This window comes from Chinchilla lanigera, unplaced genomic scaffold (genome assembly GCF_000276665.1).
Source record: "Chinchilla lanigera isolate Chin_1 unplaced genomic scaffold, ChiLan1.0 scaffold00003, whole genome shotgun sequence".
NCBI lineage: Eukaryota > Metazoa > Chordata > Mammalia > Rodentia > Chinchillidae > Chinchilla > Chinchilla lanigera.
The window spans coordinates 38,006,806-38,020,000 of NW_004955404.1; positions in this window are offsets into that span (position 1 = coordinate 38,006,806).

Genomic DNA, 13,195 nt, shown 5'->3' on the forward strand with positions numbered 1-13,195 from the left:
TTGTAGTATTCTTTCAGACATTAACAGTATAAAACATTGTCACAAGGCCTGTACTGTTATTCCATGTACCTACCAATGCACCCTTCTAAAACAATCTCAAAACACTCCGAGGCATTCTTCGCTTTCCTTTCATGTAGCATAATTGCAGCTCCACATCTTCACAAAAATATCCTGGCAGTCTTTGTACTATTAATATCAGGGGTAAATACAATAAATGTCACTTTAACAACTTTATGTGGAAGCATAATTCTTTCTTCTTTAAAGAGAAAAAATAAAAATAATGCGGAATTTCAAATGAAGATAATAGGAGATTAACCATGATTAATATAATGTATATTGTTATCTTCAAATACACATGATTAATATATGTGTATTGTTTAATATTGCCTATTGGCAAAATAGTTGCTCAGATTACAAGATACAGGTGTGAAAATTTGAAAATTCATTTTTAAAAGTATTGTAGAAGATTAATTAACTATTAAAGTTATATTTTTGGTACAAAAGTAATTAATTGGTGGAACTACTGAATGGTATTTTTCTGATACATTGAATTCATCACGAGAAAAGGTAAGAAACTAAAACTCAGATTTGAAAGCATATAAGAAGTCACCTTCTAAGATATGCTAAGCCTACCTACAAAAGCCCATATTGGGGCTGGGGATTTAGCTCAGCGGCAAAGCGCCTGCCTGGCAAGCGCAAGGTCGTGAGTTCGGTTCCTGATACCGGAGAAAAACCAAACAAAAAACAAACAAACAAAAGCCCATATAGTCCTAATTATTGATAAATAAATTTAAAACAGTATCATTTCTACAAATCTAATTTTTAATGTACACTTATTTTAAATAACAATATCATGTATGACAAAATTTTTAGTCATATATAACCTATACTTTCAAAATCTGTATGTACTATGGAATGGCCTGATAAAGCTTGTTAACATGCATCACATTTCATGTTTATCATGTTTGTAGTACTTCAACATGATGAACACAGCGCACCTTATGCCACGTAAAACAAACCAGGCACAGGAAGACAAGCACTGCTTGATCTCACTTATCTATGGAATGTAAAACAGATAGGAGAGAGTAGGATGATGTTGAGGAGATGGAGGCCGATATGTATAAAAAATGTAGAACATCAATTAAATCGGGAGAATACATTTCAGACATCTATTGTTCAAATGCCAACTGTTGTTTAGTGTGTCCTGTATTTTTCAAATTGCTAAGAAGTTTGATTTGAAGTATTCTATCTACCTATTTACTTTTAAAATGAAAATATAAATTCAAAGAATGGTAAAATGAATATTAGTTTATGTGGTTTAATGCATCAGTCTGCTTCCCTTAATAAGTGATAAGTTAGGAGACAGAATGCTATGTGTGGAATTTGAGATAAGTAACTTGGATCACAGGTGAATGGAGATAATATTGTGTGAGGTGCTTAATTGAGAGGATTTGAAAATGAACGGAACTGGGGACTCATGGGTGAACTGGCCCTACAGGGAGACTGTTAAAAGAGAGAAGTTATAATGAGAAGCTCGGGAGGAATAGAGGCTGAATCCTCTTCCCTCAGTTTTTCATAGGCGTGGGGAAATTCCAACCCTCTCCTAGACCCTAACAATTATCATTCAGTGACAGGACACCTTTGTCATCAGTTTCTTGAATATAACTAATAAAAAATCTGTCATGCTTTTGTGTCCTATTGGCAATAAAGATGACATTTCTCTTTTCTTTTCTCAAAGGTTACCTTGTTCTTCATATTCTTAGTCATTGAAAGGTAATAAAATTCTAGTCCAAAAGGACACTAAGTTTAAAGCTGTACTGAAAACTAATTAAGAGCTGCAATTGACTCATTCACCATATAATATTTTGCTAAATGAAGTAAAATGAATGTACCCTATTTTAATAACAAACAACTTTTGAAATAATTAACATAATTTAAAGGAAACTTTAAAGAGATTTTGGTTAAACAGATCCCAAATTAATATTAATTGCACTTACTTTATTGTAAATTGGTGATCTTTATGAGTTTTACATTGGAAAATAGGGAAATACCATATAAAATTTACAAATTCCCTCCCTATCACTGTAGTTACATTAAATAAAACATCTTACAGTTTGTAGTATTTTATGGTGGCCCAAGGCTGAGAAATTCTTGAAATAACCTTATCATTAATGAGTCTTTAATATTTTTCAGGCAATTATTTTTAGCAGGAGAAAGTAATGAACTAAACAGGTTTGTTTTGTTGTTCTCATGGACATTACAATTTACATAAAAGAGAGAGTAAAATAACAGAAATTGCTTAATAATTAGCAAATGTGGCAATGTAGTAAGTGCTATGCAAGATGATTATGGGATGTTATTATAGCTTTTATCATAGGGCTTTCTTACACTATGGGTTATGTTATACAAGTGAAATTGCTTCTTTTGAGCTCTGAAATAAGAAGAAAAAACAATATTTAGGTTTTTACACTACATTGTTTCATTTTCCTTATTAAATCGTTGACATTTTGACTCTAGGAAATGTGTAACAGTCTTATCCTTTCATTTTGTCTTCTAATTTTCTATGAATTGAAATTATTACTAATATATCAACTCACTGAAATTATTTTGAACAATTTCAGTGTGCCAGATATTGTAAAAGCTGGCATTCAGACAAAAGAATAAGAACATCTGTCTTAGCATCTTCTCTATCACAGGTAGCTTGTTTGATTTAATCAAAGAGGAATGGGAACTATGTACAAATGTCTTCATGCTATGCTACAGACTTCCTGAGAGCTTTTAGTTTGTATTACTGTATGTTAACAAATGATTGTACGGGTTGGAACATATTCATAGCACATTTAATTAATTTTTAATCCATTACCCTTCCATTCCTCCCACCTCTCCATCTCTTTATTCCATTCCCACTTGAGTAAACTTTATCTCTCTACTTCCTCTTATCAATCTTTTAGTTTCCTCTTTATTTGTGTCTTGGGTTTCTCATGCAAGGGAAACCATGTGTACTGAAGCTGATGTGTTTTATGTTTTTCACTTCACATTATAGACTCAAGGCAAAATTATTTTGCTATAAATAATTAACATTTATTCTTTATGGCAGAGTAATACTCCATTGTGTATAAATACCACATTTTCTTTATTAGTTCATCTGCTCATGGACATATAAGCCATTATGAATTGTGTTCCTGTAAAGATGGCTGTGCATGTATCTCGTGACATGATGCCTTTAAGTCTTTTGGGAAGATATCTAGAAGAGGACTGGCTGAGTCAAATGGAATTCATGGTTTAGTTTGTTGTGGTATCCCCATACTTATTTTCAAAGCGGTTGCATCAACTTATATTCCCTATAACAATGTAATGGGCTTCCTTTCTCCCTGCAGCTTCTCCAGAATTTAATGTTGTTTGATACCTTGATTGTAGCCATTCTTTTTAGAGTGAGATTGAATTTGTGTGGTTTTAATTTTCACTCTGTCATGGCCAGTGATGTAACATGTATTTATTGCCTTCATTTACTTATTGCCTACTTGTATTTCTTCTATTTGTTTCAGTAGCCCTTCTTTTGATTCAGTCTCCTATTGGGGAGGGTTCTATTAATTTTTTACATCTTTATACATTCTAAGTAGGAGTCTTCTCTCTGAGGAATATATATCACAAAAAAATCCCATTCTGTAGTTTGTCTCTTTGCCCTGTTGGTTGCTTTCTTTGCTGAGTGGAAGGTTTCTAATTTGATTTGATACCGTTTGTAGATTCTTGGTACTATATCTTCCACCCCTGGGCTACAACTATGTCTTCAGGAGCTCAATCTACTTAATCTTTCAGCAGATTGTGTTTTAACATTTAGATCTTTGATCCATTTTAGTTTAGCTTAGTATATGTTGAGAAGTACAAGTCTAGATTCACTCTTCTGCATGTTAGATGACCACTTTCCCAGTGTTATTTGTTAAAGAGATTTTCCTTTTCTGCAATTTATGTTTTTGGCCCCTTTTCCCAAAGATCAAGTAACTGTGGCAAGGGTTATTTCTGTATCATTTATTCTCTTCCACTGATGTATGTGTCAGTTTGTGCCAGTACCATGCTGATTTGTCACTGTTGTTCTGTAATAAAACCAAATCAGTGATTGTTATGCCTCCTTCTTTGCTTATTACCCAGGAATACTGTTGCTATTCTGGGTCTTTTCTGGTGACACATGAATTTTAGGATTGCTTTCTCTAGCTTTTATTTGTACAGGGAATTGAACTCTGGTGCTTGCACTTGCCAGGCAGGTGCTGTGCCAGTGAGCTATATCCCTGGCCCTGTTTCCTTTAGTTTTGTAAGGTATTTTTAGGATTGTTTTCTCTAGTTCTGTGTGTTATTTGGTTGGAACTGAATTAAATCTTTACATCAGTTTGGAAATATGGCCATATTGTGACTATATTGGTGCTACTCTCCAAGAACTGGGAATATCATTCCATTTTATGATGTCCTTTTCATCTCCTTTTCCAGAGCATTATAGTTTTTGTGGTAGAAGTCTTTCACTTTCTTTTTTTCTTATTATTTTAAAGAGTAAAAGAAGGATAACAATAATGCGGGGGCTTACCAAATTACAGACAAAGTGGTAGGAAATTATCAATGGTTATTGTTTTACATATTGTTATCTACAAGATAGTTTCTCAGGAAAACAAATAGACAAATAATAGTGAGTTTCAGATAAAAGAGGTAGGAGATTATCAATAGTTGTTGTACTCTACTTAGGTATCTTCAAAAGAAAATAAATAGAACTATACATGAATGACCTATTGAATAATCATTAACTATTCTCAATGGTTGTTGTAGGAAACACATACTGATAAACATGCATCCATTTATGAAATAGGATAGGAACAATACAAACATTACAGAGTTATGGATGGATTACTAGGAAAATATCAATGACTGCTATAATACATGTTGGTATCTTAGAAGTGTTTTCTCAGGAAGACAGAGATACGCAAGAAGGATCTAACAAGTAGTTATAGACTAAGGGTTGTCAAAAATCAAGTGAGCATTCTGGGGCCAAAGCCATTTTTTGTAGCACTTTCTCTCCAACCTCCCATCGCATTGGGACCCCACAACCAGTTAGTGTCCTCTCCCCAACTGTCAGCACGGGCAGCAGGAATCCTGCTGCAGACTTCTCTGGAGCTCCACCACAGCCTGTACTGTCAGGGGAAGAATGGCTTCCAGGGAGTCTCCACATGTATTGTGCAAGGTCCTCCTGGTTTACAGCTTCCAAGTGGCTCTCATGACCCCAGTCCACAGGACCTCTGACCCCTCGGGCTTAGTCTGCATTCTCATGTTCTCTGAGTCCTTGTTCAGCAGCTGCTCCTCTATTGACTCTAGATCTTTCTGGTTCTCAATGGCAGGAGCAAGAGTGGCCTGTTGTATAGCATGTATTCCCAGGGGTTTTTCCATGTTTGAATGATTCACACACATCCATAGATGGGCATCTGCAGCTGGTGTATGGTGGGCCAATTGTGTCATTGTTTCTCTGTGTCATGATAGTTCTCAATTGAGCAGCAGCGGCCGGCCTGAAGACCGGGGTGCAACAGCGCTCTCTGCCGCATGGCTCCCCGTGCACCAGGGGCCCCTCCCTCTGGGAGCCTACAAGGCAGGAAGTGAGCCAGCCAGAAGACAGGCGCTCCCCACCCATAGCTCCCAGTGCACCGGGGGCCCCCCTTCCAGGGGCCTACAAGGCAGGAAGCAAGCTGCTGGTCGGAAGACCAGCGCTCCCCCTCACTTTCTTGATTACATTAATTCTTAAGAATTTAATTTCTCATGATGCAATTCTGTAGGATATTATTTTCCTAATGTCTTTATCAGTGATTTCATTATTGGTATACTGAAACACTATTAAGTTTTTCTCTGTTGACGCTACATTGCTGCATTTGGTTATTAATTTTAGGCATCTGTTGGTGGGAGTTTTGGATCTTCTACATAGAGTAAGAAATCATCTGGAAATTATTGTACTTTGACTTTCTCCTTACCTACACAATATTCCTTTTATTTCTTTCTCTTGCCTGATTGCTCTGCCAAGCTTTTAAGTAGTATGTTGAACAAGAATGGTGATGGTTGATATCCTTATATCTGATTTTAGAGGGGAGAATTTTCAGCTTTTGTTGATTTAATGTAACTTTGGAGGAAGGTTTGCCATAAATGGATTTTATTAGAGTAAGATGAGGTCTTTCTATACCTATTTTCTTCAGGGCTTTTATCATAAAACAAGGCTGAATTTTGTTAAAGGCTTTTTCTATATTTATTGAGATGATCATGTGATGTTTGTTGCTGTTTCAATTTTTGTGAAGTATTACATTTATTGGTTTCTTATAGTGAACCATTTTTGCATGCCTGAAATGAAGTCTTGGTCATGATTTATGATCTTTTTGAGGTTTTGCTCTATGCTGTTGTGCATTTCTTATTAAGGTTTTTTATGTTTTTGTTCATTTAAGAGATTGCCCTCTACTTCTCTTTTTGGTTAGATCTCTTTCCGGTTTTAAAATTAGGACAAATGCTAGATTCCAAGAATGATTTGGGGAGTACTCCTTCTCATTCAATTTCATTGAAGATTTGGAGCAGTATTGGCCTTAATTCTTTTTGGAAGCCGTTGTAGAATTCATCAGGGAATTGTTTCTCAGACTTTTGGCTAAGATCAAGAGTAGAATTCATCAGGGAAGCCATTAGGACATGGTTCTTCTTAACTCACAGTTTTCTTTTTTTCATTAATGCTTCAATTTCAATTTTTTTTTCTTATTTACTTTTCAGAAGTTTTCTGGCTTTGGTTCAGGTTTAATAATTCTTATGCATCTAGGAATCTCTCCATTTCTTCTAATCTCTCGAGTTTCTTGGGACACAGGTTTGCAAAATCATTCCTAATGATTTTCTGGACTTTGGTTGTATCTGTTTTAATTTTTTTTTCTTTTATGCTTGCATTAATTTGGGTCATTTCTTTCTGTTTATTTTTATTTTTGGTAAGATCAGATAAGAGTTTGTGTGGTAGATTAAGTAATGATCAGTTTTAATGGGAACACCCAGCTGAACTGAGTTAGCACTGTTCTAGGTGTGGACCCGAGGATTGTTGCTGAAATACAATAAAAGGAGAACAGGAGGGAACGATTGCATGTATGACTTCCCAAGAGAAGCTTTGTTAAGGCTGGTTTTCCTAATAAGTTCTCCACTGTTCCTATCCTCAGAGGAGTTTGGGTCCTCACTGTCAGTAGGGAGAGCTGCTGTTCTCTTTGGACCACCTCTGGTCTTCACCACGAACATTGCTTCCCAGCTCCAGTACATATCTATCAGCCTTCTTGTACAGATCTTTATATTCTTTCCTGTACTAACTTTTTGGATTGGTACAGTCCTTTTCCTAGGACCTTGATGTGTATCCTTAGGTTATTCATGTGGGCTTGCTCTGTTTTTCTGATGTGAGCATTCATAGATATAAACTTCACTCTTGGAACTGCTTTAATGTTGTGACAAGAGATCTGGTATGTAATACTGGTATTATCATTTCATTCTAGGATCTGTCTTGTTTCTTCTTTGATTTCCTCTGTGATACACTGACTATTCAAAAGTGTATTGTTTAATTTCCATCCATTGCATAATTCCTGTGCTTTCTTTTTCTATTTAGTTCTAATTTCATTGTGCTCTGATCTGATAACATGCAAGGTATAATTCTGATTCTTTTGATTGACTTAAGCAGGCTTTGTTGGGTAGGATGTGGTCTATTTTGGAGAAAGTTTCATGTGCTGCTCAAAAGAATGTGTATTTTGTGGTGATTGGGGGTATGCTTTGTAGATGTACATTAATTTTTTCCAAGGTATTTTTTTAACTCTGTATTTTTTGGTTGACTTTTATCTGGTTGACTTGTCTGTTTGTGACAGTGGCATATTGATATACTGATATCAGTATGATATTGATATATACTTAATATAACAGCAGAACATTGAAACTTTATAATTATGTTTATGTTTATCTGATCTTTCTTGTCTACTAGTACTTGTTTTATGAAGTTGTGTGTGCTATTATTCAGTGCATATATGTTGACTGTTATCTTTTCCTGATGATTTGTTCCTTTAACTAATATATATAGTGACCTTCCTCTCCTCTGATTAGATTTAAATTGAATAGGATAGTTACTACTGCTTGTATTCAGGTTCCCACTGCATACTAAAGAGACCTTTAGTTAGATGATGCCGGTTGGGTTTGGTAACTATAGGCCTTTTCCTCTGTTCCAGGATTAACAACCTACATTTATTTGGGTGGACAGCCTGCAGTGCATTTAGCCCACTACCCAGGTTTTTGAGAATGGATGTAGTATTTTTAATGACACAAGGCAGTCTAGACATTGGCATACAGAGAGAACCATAAGAAATAGATCAATAATTATGTTATAAGCACTAAGACAAATGAAAGATTGATGTTCTGTAGGTGTCTAGTATATAGAAAAAACTTTATCTCCACTAACAATAGAACAGTATTCAACAGTAATAGCATACAGCTAAGTAAAGGGTTGTAAAGCTTAAGGTATGTACTAGTAAAGATGGGTGGGTTGGGAACTGGACAATAAGAAAAATAAAGATTGAAGTATTAATCAGTGGAAAGTGAGATAGATGATGGAAGAGTGAGATAAAGAATCCTACACAGGAGTAAAAGGAAATTAATAGTAATAGACAACAGAAAGAGAAAAACAGAAATAAGAGAAAAAGGAAAATAAGAAGCAAAAATGTTAAAAGAAGAAAAGATGAAAGAGAGAGAGAAAGAAACTAACCATCAAACCCCAAAAAACTAATGAAGGAAAAAGGCAAAGAAAACAGACAGGGGAGAAAATAAAAAAAAACAAAATTGAGTCAATAAAAAAACAGATTCCTCTGTGTTGGAATGCATAGTTTCTTTCCAGAAACAACAGTTTTGTAATCCAGCAAGTAATAGTTTTCTCCATGGACTTTGCCTGGTGCTAATGCTGTAGACCAGGTCTTTTATTTTCCCCTGCAGCTGTCCATGCTCCTGGGCTTACCTTCTCTCCAGCTGTGGTGGCCTTGTCTATGATCAGGTTGGCTGGAGGTTGGTGCCTCTGCCAGCCCCATGTCAAGGAAAAAAAATTAAGCAACCACACAATGGGTTTGAAATTTATGGGTGCCCATGGCCTTGGAATGGGAACAAAATCCATGGGCTCAGAGGCCCAGGGTTGATTTCCTTGTGGGGGCAGGCTCTTCCTCTGTCCCCAAGGGGTGCTAGCAGTGAGCTGCCACACATTTTCTGAGATCAGGAGCTTTTCTCCATTTCTTCACTCTTGGTATCAAATGAGTTCTGGTACAAAGTGATGTATGGTTAATTTGTTTGAATGCTTGATAGCAGAGAAAAAGGAAGATATGGTGAGAGAAAGAAGAAGGGAAGAGAAAGAAAATAAATTTTCGTCATTTAGAATATTTTAGTCCTTATCATTTACTAACTTTAAAAAATGAAAACAACTGTAAAAGTTAGTGACAGCTAACTCTAATGTTGATAATTTCATAATATATGCTGTGGTAGCTGTACGAATAACATCACAATAAATGACCTCATGTTATGAGCAAATGACCTCATGTTATGAGCAAATGACCTCATGTTATGAGCTAATGACCTGAACTCTCTTTACTCTCTGCTGCTACTTTCTTGTTAGTTTATTTTCCATACTGGGGATTGAACTCAAGATGTTCACCCTGAGCTACATTCCTAACTTTTACTCATTGGTATTTTGAAACAAATTCTCACAAAATTACTCAGACAGCTTGAACTTGTGACTTTCCTGCCCCAGCCTTCCAGAGCACCTGAATTACAGATATATGAAGCTTTATCTTTTTGTCATTTAAAATTAAATACACTCTATAGCTTCTTCTTCCTTATAATCAGAACCTTTTTCAGTATTACTAGGAAGATTATGTACCTTAACATGAAAGGTATGGAAGAGAAGACTTGTCTTTATGATTTTAGACTTAAATGTCAAATTCACGATAAAGTGCAAGTATATGTAACATACTGAAATGCAACTATTCTAATTTATAAGATTTTATTAAAATATATTTAATCAAATTATATGTTAAAGCACATTCTTTATATGTCATGAAAAGGTTTAAAATCACATCTAGACTCAACGGATTAAAAATGTTTTTTGTTGGTTAAAGTCAAGCTACACTATTAAACAATTTAAAAAATTCAAAACAGACACCTGTGCAGTTTTGCTAAAAGCACTCTCTCACCATTTAATTTGAAAAGTGAGTCCCATGGTTAGATAACATTAATATACATAGTAAAAATTCTGATTTTAGATAGGCAGAATTGCTGATGTGATCTTATGGATTACATGCCACACCAAAAATAGCAAATTATTTGATATTATCATTTTAAAAGAATGAAGGAGAGCATTTTAATTACATTTGTGTCACAACTAGGTTGCTGAAAAATTTCATAATAAAAAATATTACATTCTAGTAAAACTGAAATAATACCATGTAATTGTCACATTTTACCAGACACTCTGACTACATTTACTTTGAATTTTTCCCTGGATCCTATTATTTTTTCACATCCTAAACCAGACCTTTTCGGCCCAAGCAAACTAATTAAAGAGTATCTAGATACCGCTTATAACACAGAAGAGAACTGAATAATACATGAAAATTGACTGAAGTCAATTTCTTTGTTTTAATTTTTATTCATTAGGGAATTTTGAAAAGCAAAAGAGGACACATAGAAGTAAATCCTATCAATCTCCCACTCATTTGTAGTGCAACTTTAGAAGCTGTGAGACGGCCCTGGCTTAAGAAGAACATCTGGACGGTAAAGTAAGGGGCCACTAAATGATGCTATGGCGATTCACATAATACTGTGTTTTACCTACTCCCCTTGATTCATTTGTCACTAACTGTATAAAGCATCTACACTTATTCTTAACATTTACTATATCTCGCATTATAAATGATATGTATTATTGATGTTAATGTTGCCGTTAACATAAACTTTCTATAAGGAAGGGTTTTCTTATCTTGCCTCACATTTCATCCTTTGATTCAGGAAATTTTATCAGATGCTGAACAGAAGGAAACTGTTGCTGGAAATAGGAATATTATAATAAATAAAAAGTACTAAAAAATAAAACCTGTGTCCTCACAAAGCATAACACTGGTAAATGGCATTGAGAATGAATAATAAATAATGACATGCTATATTAAAATCAAATTAACTGAAAAATAAGAGAAAAGGAGCAGAGGCAAGATTATTAAAGTTTCAATATTTTATAATTACTACTCATAAATTAAAACCTGAATAAGACAAGCAACATTTAAGTAATGAATTAGGTTTTTATTTCCTTTTTCATTTATGTTCTCATATATACCACATATAAAGCAGTTTCATTAACATCATTGAAACAAAAAATAATAATGCACAAAAATAGAAACAATACTAGATAAGAGAATAACTAAGCACAAACCCTATCTCTTTCCTTTCTGATTTGGGTAAGAGTCAGTTGTACAGTGCAGAAAGAAGAGTTGTCAGGAAAATGTGGATGCAATTTCTATTCTATTTTTACTTTTCTTTTTCTTCTCTTCTTTTTTTTTTCTTTTTTGTTTGGTACCAAAATTCAAACTCAGGACCTTGTGTTTCCCAGGCAGACACTTTTGCCACTGAGCTATATTCCCAGACCTGCAATTTCTGTTCTAGAATTCTTAATATTTATTCATTTGAGGAAATTACAATCTCTTTGATCCTTAATTTCCTCACTGAGATAAAGGGTTAGTTTTATATAATCTTACATTTAATATTTGAAGATTATACACTCTTTCCACCAGCCTCAGATTCTGGTCAACTAATTCCCTCTAACGGTGTAATGAGTGGTCTCTGACTGCAGTGTGAGTGACTTGCTGGTTACACTAGGGGTTATTTGACAGATCTGGACATCTAAAAGCATGAGGCTGCTACAGTGGTATCAAACTTTTGTTTTTTTTTCTTTTCTTTTTTTTTTTTTTTTTTTTTTTTTTTTTTTGGTTTTTCTCCGGTACCGGGAACCGAACTCATGACCTTGTGCTTGCCAGGCAGGTGCTTTTGCCACTGAGCTAAATCCCCAGCCCCTGTGGTATCAAACTTTTGTGAAAGTGAAGTCTTCCCTGACACAAGAAAACAGTTCTCTGGGTGGGTCTAAGAGGAAACATCCAAATTCTGTCTCGAAATATGCTCTCAAAGAGAATTTGTAAAAGAAAGAAGAGTCATACCACGAAGTACAAACTGAAAGCTAAGTTAAGACTCGGGTGATTTCTAAAGATAAAATTTCAGATGCAGAAAGAGATAATGAGGGAGATATTTTATTTTAAGTAAAAGTAATTTCCCAAATCTTTCAAATCATATGACATATTCAGCTGCCTACTCTGCCTCCTCAGACGACCTACTCCAAGATAAGTCTTGACAGTTGGATTTAAGCATGCCACAATTGATTACATTTCCTACGATCACACATAGGAAAATGAGTAATATATCACTTACCTTATTTAAAAAAATTTGCAAGTAAATGGACACATAAAAATTAGTGCATAAAATGTTTGCACAAAATTAACTTCATGATTAATATGACTATATAAAAGTAGCATAATTTTTTTTCTATCTTTAATCACACATATTTTTTGAAATAACTGTATGTACCTAAAAAACAAGAAAAACCATCAACTGACAAGTGACTTAATCTTATCAATCTTAATTATTTAAATATATGACTCATTAAGGGGTCTTATTAAAATTTCCTTATGTCAATATTATGAGTCTGTGCTTCTTATGGTTTATTGCTTAATTTTTACTTAGAATAAATTACATTAAAAACAGGATTTAGTTTTACAAATTTCAGTATGGAAATAGTCTACATTCTAAAATTGTGTTTGTAAAAGGAAACATACATGTAAATTAGATTATAATGTCAATAGTTAATATATTTTTCCTCCAGCTGCACCATCTTAATAAGATATGAAAATATACATACAAAATAATGAGGGTGAGAATATTCATTTATTCATTCAAAGATATATGGAAAATACAGGTATTCATTCCTCCAATAAATATTACTTTGGATGAGAATGCAGTGCTGAAATACAAAAGTAAGATCTCACTTCCATGTGGAATTTACATTATAGTGAGAAGGCATAATGTAAGTAAATAAGATTATAGCTAT